The sequence below is a fragment of the Schistocerca cancellata genome, chromosome 4, assembly GCF_023864275.1.
Source record: "Schistocerca cancellata isolate TAMUIC-IGC-003103 chromosome 4, iqSchCanc2.1, whole genome shotgun sequence".
NCBI classification, from domain to species: domain Eukaryota; kingdom Metazoa; phylum Arthropoda; class Insecta; order Orthoptera; family Acrididae; genus Schistocerca; species Schistocerca cancellata.
The window spans coordinates 758378933-758391256 of record NC_064629.1 but is presented as its reverse complement, the minus strand read 5'-3'; positions in this window follow the sequence as shown (position 1 = coordinate 758391256).

Genomic DNA, 12324 nt, shown 5'->3' with positions numbered 1-12324 from the left:
AAAGACCGACACTAGAAACCTGCACTGTTACCAGCATATACAATTGTTGGAAACAGTAATTTCACAGTAATTTTCGAAATAATACTGGATTCTGTAACAGAAAGAAAGGGGGCGTGGCGGCATACATGACCGTAACTTTAAAATTTGGTATATACAGGGTGGTCCATTGATTGTGACCGGGCCAAATATCTCACGAAATAAGCGTCAAACGAAAATACCACAAAGAACGTAACTTGTCTAGCTTGAATGGGGAAAGCAGATGGCGTTACGATTGGCCCGCTAGATAGCGCTGCCATTGGTCAAATGGATATCAGCTACGTTTTTTTTAAAGTAAGAACCCCCATTTTTATTAGATATTCGTGTAGTACGTAAAGAAATGTGAATGTTTTAGTTGGACCACTTTTTTTTTTCTTTTTGATAGATGGCGCTGTAATAGTCACAAACATATGGCTCACAATTTTAGACGAACAGTTGGTAACAGGTAGGTTTTTTAAATTAAAATACAGAACGTAGGAACGTTTGAACACTTTATTTCGGTTGTTCCAATGTGATACATGTACCTTTTTGAACTTATCATTTCTAAGAACGCATGCTGTTACAGCGTGATTACCTGTAAATACCACATAAATGCAATAAATGCTCAAAATGACGTCCGTCAACCTCAATGCATTTGGCAATATGTGTAACGACATTGCTTTCAACGGCGAGTAGTTCGCCTTCCGTAATGTTCGCACATGCGTTGACAATGCGCTGACGTATATTGTCAGGCGTTGTCGGTGGATCACGATAGCAAATATCCTTCAACTTTCCCCGCAGAAAGAAATCCAGGGACGTCAGATCCGGTGAACGTGCGGGCCATGGTATGATGTTCCGACGACCAAACCACCTGTCATGCAATATGCTACTAACAAGGGAACATCCCCATCGCACCCCCCTCAGATTTAGTTATAAGTTGGCACAGTGGATAGGCCTTGAAAAACTGAACACAGATCAATCGAGAAAACAGGAAGAAGTTGTGTGGAACTATGAAAAAATAAGCAAAATATGCAAACTGGGTCGTCCATGCGTAAGATAAGCAACATTAAGGGTAATGTGAGCTGAAGAGCGCCGTGGTCCGGTGGTTAGCGTGAACAGCTGCGGAACGAGAGGTCCGTGGTTCAAATCTGCCCTCGACTGAAAATTTTGCTTTCTTTTTTTCGCAAAATTATGATCTGTCCGTTCGTTCATTGACGTCTCTGTTCACTGTGATGTGATACATGTACCTTTTTGAACTTATCATTTCTAAGAACGCATGCTGTTACAGCGTGATTACCTGTAAATACCACATAAATGCAATAAATGCTCAAAATGACGTCCGTCAACCTCAATGCATTTGGCAATATGTGTAACGACATTGCTTTCAACGGCGTTTAGTGTCTGTGTTTTGCGACCGCACCGCAAAACCGTGTGATTAGTTGACGAAAGGACGTGCCTCTCCAATGGGAACCGAAAACATTTGATCGCAAGGTCATAGGTCAACCGATTCCTCCACAGGAAAACACGTCTGATATTTTGTATACGACACTGGTGACAGCATGTGCGTCACATGACAGGAATATGTTGTCGACCCACCTAACTAGTACACTTGGCGAATGGGTGAATAGATTCTTCTACCTTGCCCGATTTAGGTTTTCTTGTGGATGTAATAATCACTCCAAAAAAAGTGATGAAAACATAAGAGTTTTTCACATAAACTGAAAATAAAAAGTTAAAATTTTCGGTCTAGGGAAGATTTGAACTGAAGACCTCTTGTTCTGCAGCTGTTCACGCTAACCACGGGACCACGGCGCTCCTCGCCTTCATTTCTCTTAATGTTGCCTGTTTTACGCATGGACGACCCAGTTTGCATATTTTGCTTATTTTTTCATAGTTCCACACAACTTCTTCCTGTTTTCTCGATCTATCTGTGTTCAGTTTTTCAAGGCCTATCCACTGTGCCAACTTATAACTAAATCTGAGGGGGGTGCGATGGGGATGTTCCCTTGTAAGTACCGCTTCAACCGCAAGCGAGCTATGTGCCAGTTATCCATCATGTTGGAAGTACATTGCCATTCTGTCATGCAGTAAAACATCTTATAGTAACATCGGCAGAACATTACATAGGAAATCAGTATACATTGCACCATTTACATTGCCATCGATAAAATGGGGGCCAATTATCCTTCCTCGCTTAATGCCGCACCATACATTAACCCGCCAAGGTGGCTGATGTTCCACTTGTCGCAGCCATCGTGGATTTTCCGTTGCCCAATAGTGCATATTCTGCCGGTTTACGTTACCGCTGTTGGTAAATGACGCTTCGTCGCTAAATAGAACGCGTCCAAAACATCTGTCGTCGTCCCGTAATTTCTCTTGTGCCCAGTGGCAGAACTGTACACGACGTTCAAGGTGGTCGCCATACAATTCCTGGTGCATAGAAATATGGTACGGGTGCAATCGATGTTGATGTAGCTTTCTCAACACCGACGTTTTTGAGATTCCCGATTCTCGCGCTATTTGTCTGCTACTGATGTGCGGATTAGCAGCGACAGCAGCTAAAACACTTACTTGGGCATCATCATTTGTTGCAGGTCGTGGTTGACGTTTCACATGTGGCTGAACACTTCCTGTTTCCTTAAATAACGTAACTATCCGGTGAACGGTCCGAACACTCTGATGATGTCGTTCAGGATACCGAACAGCATACATAGCAGACGCCCGTTGGGCATTTTGATCACAATAGCCATACATCACCACGTTATCGACCTTTTCCGCAATTGGTAAACGGTCCATTTTAACACGGGTAATGTATCACGAAGCAAATACCGTCCCCACTGGCGGAATGTTACGTGATACCACGTGGTCCAACTAAAACATTCATATTTCTTTACGTACTACACGAATATGTAATAAAAATGGAGGTTCCTATTTTAAAAAACGCACTTGATATCCGTTTGACGTATGGCAGCGCCATCTGGTTTCCCCCTTCAAGCTGGACGAGTTTCGTTCTTTGTAGTTTTTTCGTTTGATCCTTATTTCGTGAGATATTTGGCCCGGTCACTATCAATGGACCACCCTGTACAGGTCATTTTTCATTTGAAACTCTATAATTTATATACCAATGTAATCAGGAAAAACCGTAGAATTTAATAAAGTCATAAAAAACATTTATATGTATCCTTTATCCTTAAATTTGTATGAGTGCTGCCTGGATAGGAATTACTAGGTTTCATAGAACTAAGGCCTACGTCAATTGGCAGGTTAGCAAAGAATTAAATGTAACCTAGTGATATTCTGACGTGTTAAACCTCCGGTCCGATGAATTCTTAGCTCGAGAGTAATAGTAACACTGTAACAACACAAGCGAAATTACCGAGGAGTTTTATATGCTGTTGAAAAATACACAATTGAAAATGTATGATACAACAAATTATTAGACAGCTTTCACACTGGTGTCTCGAGATCAAAATTTATTCCTTTAGTTCACTGCTAGGACGAGTGTTAAATTGGAACTATTATTTTATTTTTCCCTTTAATTTATGATATTAAATTTTATAGATAGTATCAGAGCTGTACTTCACTTTAGTTCTAAATCATAATGTAGCAGGAACTGTTTAGTTTCTCTTCTAGTAGCGTTTTAATGAGCTCAAAAGTGTACCAAGTGCAAAGATTTGAAGCATTTCACAGTTAAGCAATATTTGGTGGAAAATGTTGAGGATTTTAATAATAAAGCGAGCAGCCTTCTCTTTGACATGTAATATTATCTTTGGTTCTTTTCTGGCAATGAGAGATTTGCCAGCATAACGCTACCGAGTTTTCGTGCAATTCCATTTATGATTTGTGATAAGAGAACTAAACTCACGTTTGCTAAATCGTGTGTACCATATTTATTTATATGTTTCCGAACAAACCACTAATTAACCCTAAAGCGTGATTGTACACTGACCAGTTAATTGAATCCATAGGGACGTTCTCTTGACAATGGTCGTAATGACGTAAATTAATTTGACCTCTAAATATTCGCAGACTATGTGTTAAACTGTTAAACATACACTGCTACAACCACTGGAAACGAGAGCCATGGTCTCTAATGATTCTGATTCCTAGAGGCACCTCTCTGTTCGAAATTACGCTGTTTGTATTTGACGTTACACAGAGCGTCATCAATGAATGAAGGTCTGCATTACAAAAAAGACACGGTATTTGACTTAAGACAGGAATTCAGTGAATGTCTGACAAATGAAGACAACAGTAATTAAAATTCTTACAGGTGAGCTTAATAAATAATCCAAGTTTTAAAATTATCGAGACCGTAGGAACCTGAATAGTTACTTTCCAGCAGACCATGTCAGCCCAAGCATTTTTTCACCTCACTGACTAAATGCTAATACAACTTAATCGCACTTGCGCAAGAGTTGCATTTCCTGCTGCTAAAGAATAATACGTGAAGTCTGATGCGGATTATGCAAATAAATTAATCTACGATCCCTTCCCGCAAAGACGAGGCACATTTTTGTAGCACACAGGATGTGTTCTGAGCTCGTGGCTTCTCTCCAACATTACTATGAATGCTGATGTTGTTACTGTGGTCTCATTTAACGTATTCAACAATATATTTAACAGCATGAGATATCTGTTGGGTTCTGCACAGATTATGCGGAAGAACTTACTTCACTTGTGGTAGTTTATTGTAGGAGACTAGAGTAACAACTTGTACCAAACAACTGGAAGAAAATAACAAGTCATTTCCATTCTCAAGAAGGGTCATGGGGTAGATGACATAATTACCTGTGTTTATCGTTAATGCCAGTCTATAGTAGTGTGGTGGGGCATATTTTATGCTGAAGCAATCTGACGTTTCTAGAAAGCGAAAATATCTATACAAATCGGCATGGCTTCCTTAAAAAAAGATCTTGCGAACCACATCTTATTTAGTTCGTCCATGATATCCAGAGTGCCGTCACCCATGTTGAAGCTAGTAGTAGGGCACTGCCAGTACGAGCCCATATAACGATCTTATATAAAAAGGTCACTTTCAGTGATAAAACAAGCTCCCAGGAACTCTGTCCATGCACCTGAGGCAACTGGCTTTGTTGGCTTCAAGATCAGACTGTAAGCCGATAGTAGTCATGTGATCACCCAAGTTCATCTATATGTGGTACAGTCACTGACAGTATGTGATCTTGATACTCTGCTCATGCATCTTGGGCATCTGTGTGACAAAAAATTAGCAGAAAAATGAGGGTCATGCAACACTTCCCCCTTTCTCTTCCCTACCTCTCTGAGTGGGAACACATTAAAATGGCGGGAATGCCCTCGTTTTCTTTTTACTTGAACTGCATAAGACTCATCATTCGAGGTCCATTCACATAGCTAAGAATTGGAGTTCGCTACACTTTTCACAAACCTGGTCTCTCCTTTGCATTTAACAGTGGAATTTCCGTTGCACTCTTGCTGTTACCGCCCTTGCTTTTAATTTCATTAGGATTGTTTCGAATTTTCTCTGTGCTGAGTAAGTCCTCCCGACAATCATTTCTCTTCACGAGTTACGACAAGGCCATGGATTAAAACAGTGACCCGGAGTGGATTTCTCTTAATTCTTCCAATGATCACAGTACATTTGTTCTTCAGAGTACCAGTTATGGTCAGCAAAGACCATCTTCAGATGGGCAGAAAAACATAGGAAATGAAACAAAAACAACTAGTGAACAGATTACATCTTAGAACAATAAAAAATGCCATAGTGAAAAATTATTACATTTATTGATGTGAAAACATGAGCTTAATACGTGACGAAGCATATCTCTTTTCTAAGATGTCATAATATAATGAAGCCACAATGCTGTCATCACAAAATATACGCAGAACCACCTTAGCATCAATACACGTATTTAAAATATGGTGTGAAGTAGACCACAGTTCTGACAGTGTCACGATGCCTCTATTCCTAGTGTTCATAACAAACCGTAGTATAGTATCCACAATATACACTCCTGGAAATTGAAATAAGAACACCGTGAATTCATTGTCCCAGGAAGGGGAAACTTTATTGACACATTCCTGGGGTCAGATACATCACATGATCACACTGACAGAACCACAGGCACATAGACACAGGCAACAGAGCATGCACAATGTCGGCATTAGTACAGTGTATATCCACCTTTCGCAGCAATGCAGGCTGCTATTCTCCCATGGAGACGATCGTAGAGATGCTGGATGTAGTCCTGTGGAACGGCTTGCCATGCCATTTCCACCTGGCGCCTCAGTTGGACCAGCGTTCGTGCTGGACGTGCAGACCGCGTGAGACGACGCTTCATCCAGTCCCAAACATGCTCAATGGGGGACAGATCCGGAGATCTTGCTGGCCAGGGTAGTTGACTTACACCTTCTAGAGCACGTTGGGTGGCACGGGATACATGCGGACGTGCATTGTCCTGTTGGAACAGCAAGTTCCCTTGCCGGTCTAGGAATGGTAGAACGATGGGTTCGATGACGGTTTGGATGTACCGTGCACTATGCAGTGTCCCCTCGACGATCACCAGTGGTGTACGGCCAGTGTAGGAGATCGCTCCCCACACCATGATGCCGGGTGTTGGCCCTGTGTGCCTCGGTCGTATGCAGTCCTGATTGTGGCGCTCACCTGCACGGCGCCAAACACGCATACGACCATCATTGGCACCAAGACAGAAGCGACTCTCATCGCTGAAGACGACACGTCTCCATTCGTCCCTCCATTCACGCCTGTCGCGACACCACTGGAGGCGGGCTGCACGATGTTGGGGCGTGAGCGGAAGACGGCCTAACGGTGTGCGGGACCGTAGCCCAGCTTCATGGAGACGGTTGCGAATGGTCCTTGCCGATACCCCAGGAGCAACAGTGTCCCTAATTTGCTGGGAAGTGGCGGTGCGGTCCCCTACGGCACTGCGTAAGATCCTACGGTCTTGGCGTGCATCCGTGCGTCGCTGCGGTCCGGTCCCAGGTCGACGGGCACGTGCACCTTCCGCCGACCACTGGCGACAACATCGATGTACTGTGGAGACCTCACGCCCCACGTGTTGAGCAATTCGGCGGTACGTCCACCCGGCCTCCCGCATGCCCACTATACACCCTCGCTCAAAGTCCGTCAACTGCACATACGGTTCACGTCCACGCTGTCGCGGCATGCTACCAGTGTTAAAGACTGCGATGGAGCTCCGTATGCCACGGCAAACTGGCTGACACTGACGGCGGCGGTGCAGAAATGCTGCGCAGCTAGCGCCATTCGACGGCCAACACCGCGGTTCCTGGTGTGTCCGCTGTGCCGTGCGTGTGATCATTGCTTGTACAGCCCTCTCGCAGTGTCCGGAGCAAGTATGGTGGGTCTGACACACCGGTGTCAATGTGTTCTTTTTTCCATTTCCAGGAGTGTATGTTTGCGCCATAAACTCGTTACATGTCGTCCCTGTAAGTCTACACCTTTAAAATTGTACAGTCTGAAATAAATGAAGAGTACAATACGTTAAAGTCTATATTTGGCAATGTTTTACGTTAATGATCGAACGTCTCTTGTATCTACATTGATGAGCCAAAACATTATGACCACCTGCTTAACAGCTTCTTTGTCCATCTTTGGAACGAAATACATTATTGATTCTGCATATCAGGGATCCGAAAGTTTGTTGGTAGATTTGTGGAGGGATGTGGCATTAGATGTATACGCATAGGTCATGTAATTCGCGTAAATAGTAGTCTTCTGATCTTCATACATGGTTATGGCGCACGATAGCGACCCAGACGGATTCCATAGGATTTACATCACGCGAATTTGGTCGCCGAAACATCAACCTGAGTTCACTATAATGCTTCTCAAACCAATGTAGCACGGTTCTGGCTCCGAGTCACGGACCTGTATACTGCTGAAAGATGAAAACGCCCCTGGGGAGAATATCACACATGAAGCTGTCAGCGTGTCTTCGATTACTACCGCAGGCCCCATGCAAAGGCAAGAGAATTTCTCCCATAGCATATTACTGCTCCAAACAGCCTGCGTCCGTGGCTCTCTGCACGTTTCGAGCTACCTTTCATCTCAATGATGGCGTTTGTGCAGACAACCATTGACCTAATGTAGCAAAAATGTGATTCACCTGAAGAGCCGACTTGTTCCCATTGATCGACAGTCGAATCCCGACCGTCCTGTGCCCACCGCAGTCGTAATTGACCATATCGTTGGGTTAACATGTGACGAAGACGCAGGGGTAATCTGCTGCAGATCTCCATGTTCAACAGTGTACGATGAACGGTGTGCTCTGAAACACTCGTGCATGCACCAGAATTGTGCTCTTGTGGCAGAGATACCACAGATCACCATCTATCCTGCTGTACAGAGCATGAAAGCCTTCGAACCTCACGTTCTCTGAAGAGTCGTGGATGTCCTACCATTTAGCACCTAGTGGTATTTTGTGTCCTTGTATCTCTTTCTCTACATGCTCACGACAGACGCACATGAACATTAGGCCAACTTCGCCGTTTTCGAGATATTCATTCAGAGGCTCTGCATAATAATAATCTGCCCTTTGTGAAAGTCGCTTACCTCAAAGGATTTCCCCATTTACAGCTCATATCTTCGTTACAGTGATCGGCTTCCCTGTCTGCTCCATGTACATACATTTGTTACCGCGTCATGTGCCTGCAATGGCACGATGCGGTGGGCACTGATCATAAAGTTGTTTTTTCTTTCTTTCTTTCTTTCTGGTCATTTCATTCGCCTCGCCCCGTGTGGGCGGGGAATACGATATCAGAGGATACAAGTCGCCGCTTTTCAGCCATATGAGAGCAAAATGTTAAAACATATTATACACTTTGACATAGCGGTTGACAAAATAAAAGTTAGATATATAAAAAAGACATAGTTTCAGTTATATAATTTAAAATATAAAAGGTGGATTAGATGATTAATTAAAAGACTGACACAAATGAAATGGCAACAGAATATTTCATGAAAGATAAAAGATAGAGGGACGGGAGCATAAGTTAAAAGAAGTAAAAATCTGCTGTGTTGACTGATTAAAATAGTTACATAGCTGAGTGAAGTGATGAGTAGGCCTAGACTGCCAGGAAGAATGATATCATGGGAAGTAGCAGTTGGAGTATTGCTAAATAGAGTGTCTGTGTGGGCAGGTGGTTAGAGGAGGAATTCAGAAGAGTGAAGAAATGGTTCAAATGGCTCTGAGCACTATGGGACTTAACATCTGTGGTCATCAGTCCCCTAGAACTTAGAACTACTTAAACCTAACTAACCTAAGGACATCACACACAACCATGCCCGAGGCAGGATTCGAACCTGCGACCGTAGCAGTCACGCGGTTCCGGACTGAGCGCCTTAACCGCGAGATCACCGCGGCCGGCAAGAGTGAAGAGGGATGTAGTTCCGGACCAATGCTTAGATGTAAGTGGAGAGAAGTTGAGGTGAGTGGAGCCAAGACCGGGAAAAGTGGGTTCTGTTCTTTTTGATCTGCTAGGACGGGTATATATCAGGTCAGTTTTCATGGTTGAGTAAGGGAAGACTATTAAAGTTTCGTCGAGAGAGGATGTGGAGAGTGTTGAGGTGTAGCATTGGGGAAATGTGGTGGTAGAGGTGCGGCAGAGTACCAGGGGCAGTGAGCAGGGGTGAATCTAAGGGGGCAACAGTGTCGAGATCGTGGGTAATGTAGGATATTTGGGAGGATGGGGGTCGGAAGGGTAAGCAAATTTCGGTGGAGTTGCATGACATTCCAGGACATGTAAGGCTTGATAAAAGGAGGGAGGAGCATAATTCCACGCAACATTTGCATAGCACAGGATGGGTCAGGTCAGGGAATTATAGATGTGGAGGTTTGTGAAATGGCCCAAATTTGGCCAGTTTTAGTAATGTCTGTCTATTGTGTGGTTTCTGTTAAATGGTTAGTAGCTGGGGCTTACATGTTAGGCGACGATCAAGTATTAGTCAGAGGTATTTTATCATGTTAATTACCTGGATAGGGCGGTCGTAAATGGCAGGATGAAAGTCGTGTGTATGGATGCAGTTTTTATGTGGTTGCTGTCCTGGATGATGCTGATCCTTGTGCTGGATCTGTAGAGCGTGCTACTGACGATGGCATGCCTGGAGAGGAGAGGTCTTGGACAGGGGAATAAGCCTAATGCAAGGTGGAAGTGCTCCAAGTGATAGTAGTAGGGGATTGGGAGGGGCAGGTGTAAACACTGGTAATGGTTGGAGAAGGCATGTTGGCGGTGAAGTTACAAGCTGCTGGATAGATGACGAAGTTGGTGGCAGTGGCGGCAGCGGCAGTAGTGACTGTGACAGTGACAGTGGCGACATGGACACGGCAATAGTGACGATTAACAGGCGCACACACGGAAGAACTCTCAAAGACACAATAAACCACATGGACAAACACACTCAAAGCATAGGGGAACTGCCCTACAAGTCTATAGTGTACGAAGAGTAGCGGCAAATGAAGTAGTTGTAGCATGTGTATTAGTCGAAGGATGTTCATAATGTTTTTTTTTTGTTATTTACTTCATTGTTATTTCATTCCCCTGCTCTGAGCACTATGTGACTTAACTTTGGAGGTTCAAAATGGTTCAAATAGCTCTGAGCACTATGGGACTTAACATCTGTGGTCATCAGTCCCCTAGAACTCAGAACTACTTAAACCTAACTAACCTAAGGACATCACACACATCCATGCCCGAGGCAGGATTCGAACCTGCGACCGGGGCGGTCACGTGGCTCCAGACTGAAGCGCCTTTAACCGCACGGCCACACCGGGCGGCTAAACTTTGGAGGTCATCAGTCGCCTAGAACTTAGAACTAATTAAACCTAACTAACCTAAGGACATCACACACATCAATGCCCGAGGCAGTAATCGAACCTGCGACCGTAGCGGTCGCTCGGTTCCAGACTGTAGCGCCTAGAACCGCACGGCCACTCTGGCCGGCCATTCCCCTGCCCCATGGGACCAGGAATGGGCAGACAGAGGGACAATTCACCGCTCTTCAACCAAGATATTACAAAGAATATCACAGAGGAACATTACATACATAAGTAAGGGGATAAAAGATTAAACGTACAAATGAGAAGGGGGGAGCAGTTGGAGTTAAAATGTACAGAAAAGGCGGTTATTGATCAAGGCACGTTTACATAGAAGCCAGATATACACTCCTGGAAATTGAAATAAGAACACCGTGAGTTCATTGTCCCAGGAAGGGGAAACTTTATTGACACATTCCTGGGGTCAGATACATCACATGATCACACTGACAGAACCACAGGCACATAGACACAGGCAACAGAGCATGCACAATGTCGGCACTAGTACAGTGTATATCCACCTTTCGCAGCAATGCAGGCTGCTATTCTCCCATGGAGACGATCGTAGAGATGCTGGATGTAGTCCTGTGGAACGGCTTGCCATGCCATTTCCACCTGGCGCCTCAGTTGGACCAGCGTTCGTGCTGGACGTGCAGACCGCGTGAGACGACGCTTCATCCAGTCCCAAACATGCTCAATGGGGGACAGATCCGGAGATCTTGCTGCCCAGGGTAGTTGACTTACACCTTCTAGAGCACGTTGGGTGGCACGGGATACATGCGGACGTGCATTGTCCTGTTGGAACAGCAAGTTCCCTTGCCGGTCTAGGAATGGTAGAACGATGGGTTCGATGACGGTTTGGATGTACCGTGCACTATGCAGTGTCCCCTCGACGATCACCAGTGGTGTACGGCCAGTGTAGGAGATCGCTCCCCACACCATGATGCCGGGTGTTGGCCCTGTGTGCCTCGGTCGTATGTAGTCCTGATTGTGGCGCTCACCTGCACGGCGCCAAACACGCATATGACCATCATTGGCACCAAGGCAGAAGCGACTCTCATCGCTGAAGACGACACGTCTCCATTCGTCCCTCCATTCACGCCTGTCGCGACACCACTGGAAGCGGGCTGCACGATGTTGGGGCGTGAGCGGAAGACGGCCTAACGGTGTGCGGGACCGTAGCCCAGCTTCATGGAGACGGTTGCGAATGGTCTTCGCCGATACCCCAGGAGCAACTGTGTCCCTAATTTGCTGGGAAGTGGCGGTGCGGTCCCCTACGACACTGCGTAGGATCCTACGGTCTTGGCGTGCATCCGTGCGTCGCTGCGGTCCGGTCCCAGGTCGACGGGCACGTGCACCTTCCGCCGACCACTGGCGACAACATCGATGTACTGTGGAGACCTCACGCCCCACGTGTTGAGCAATTCGGCGGTACGTCCACCCGGCCTCCCGCATGCCCACTATACGCCCTCGC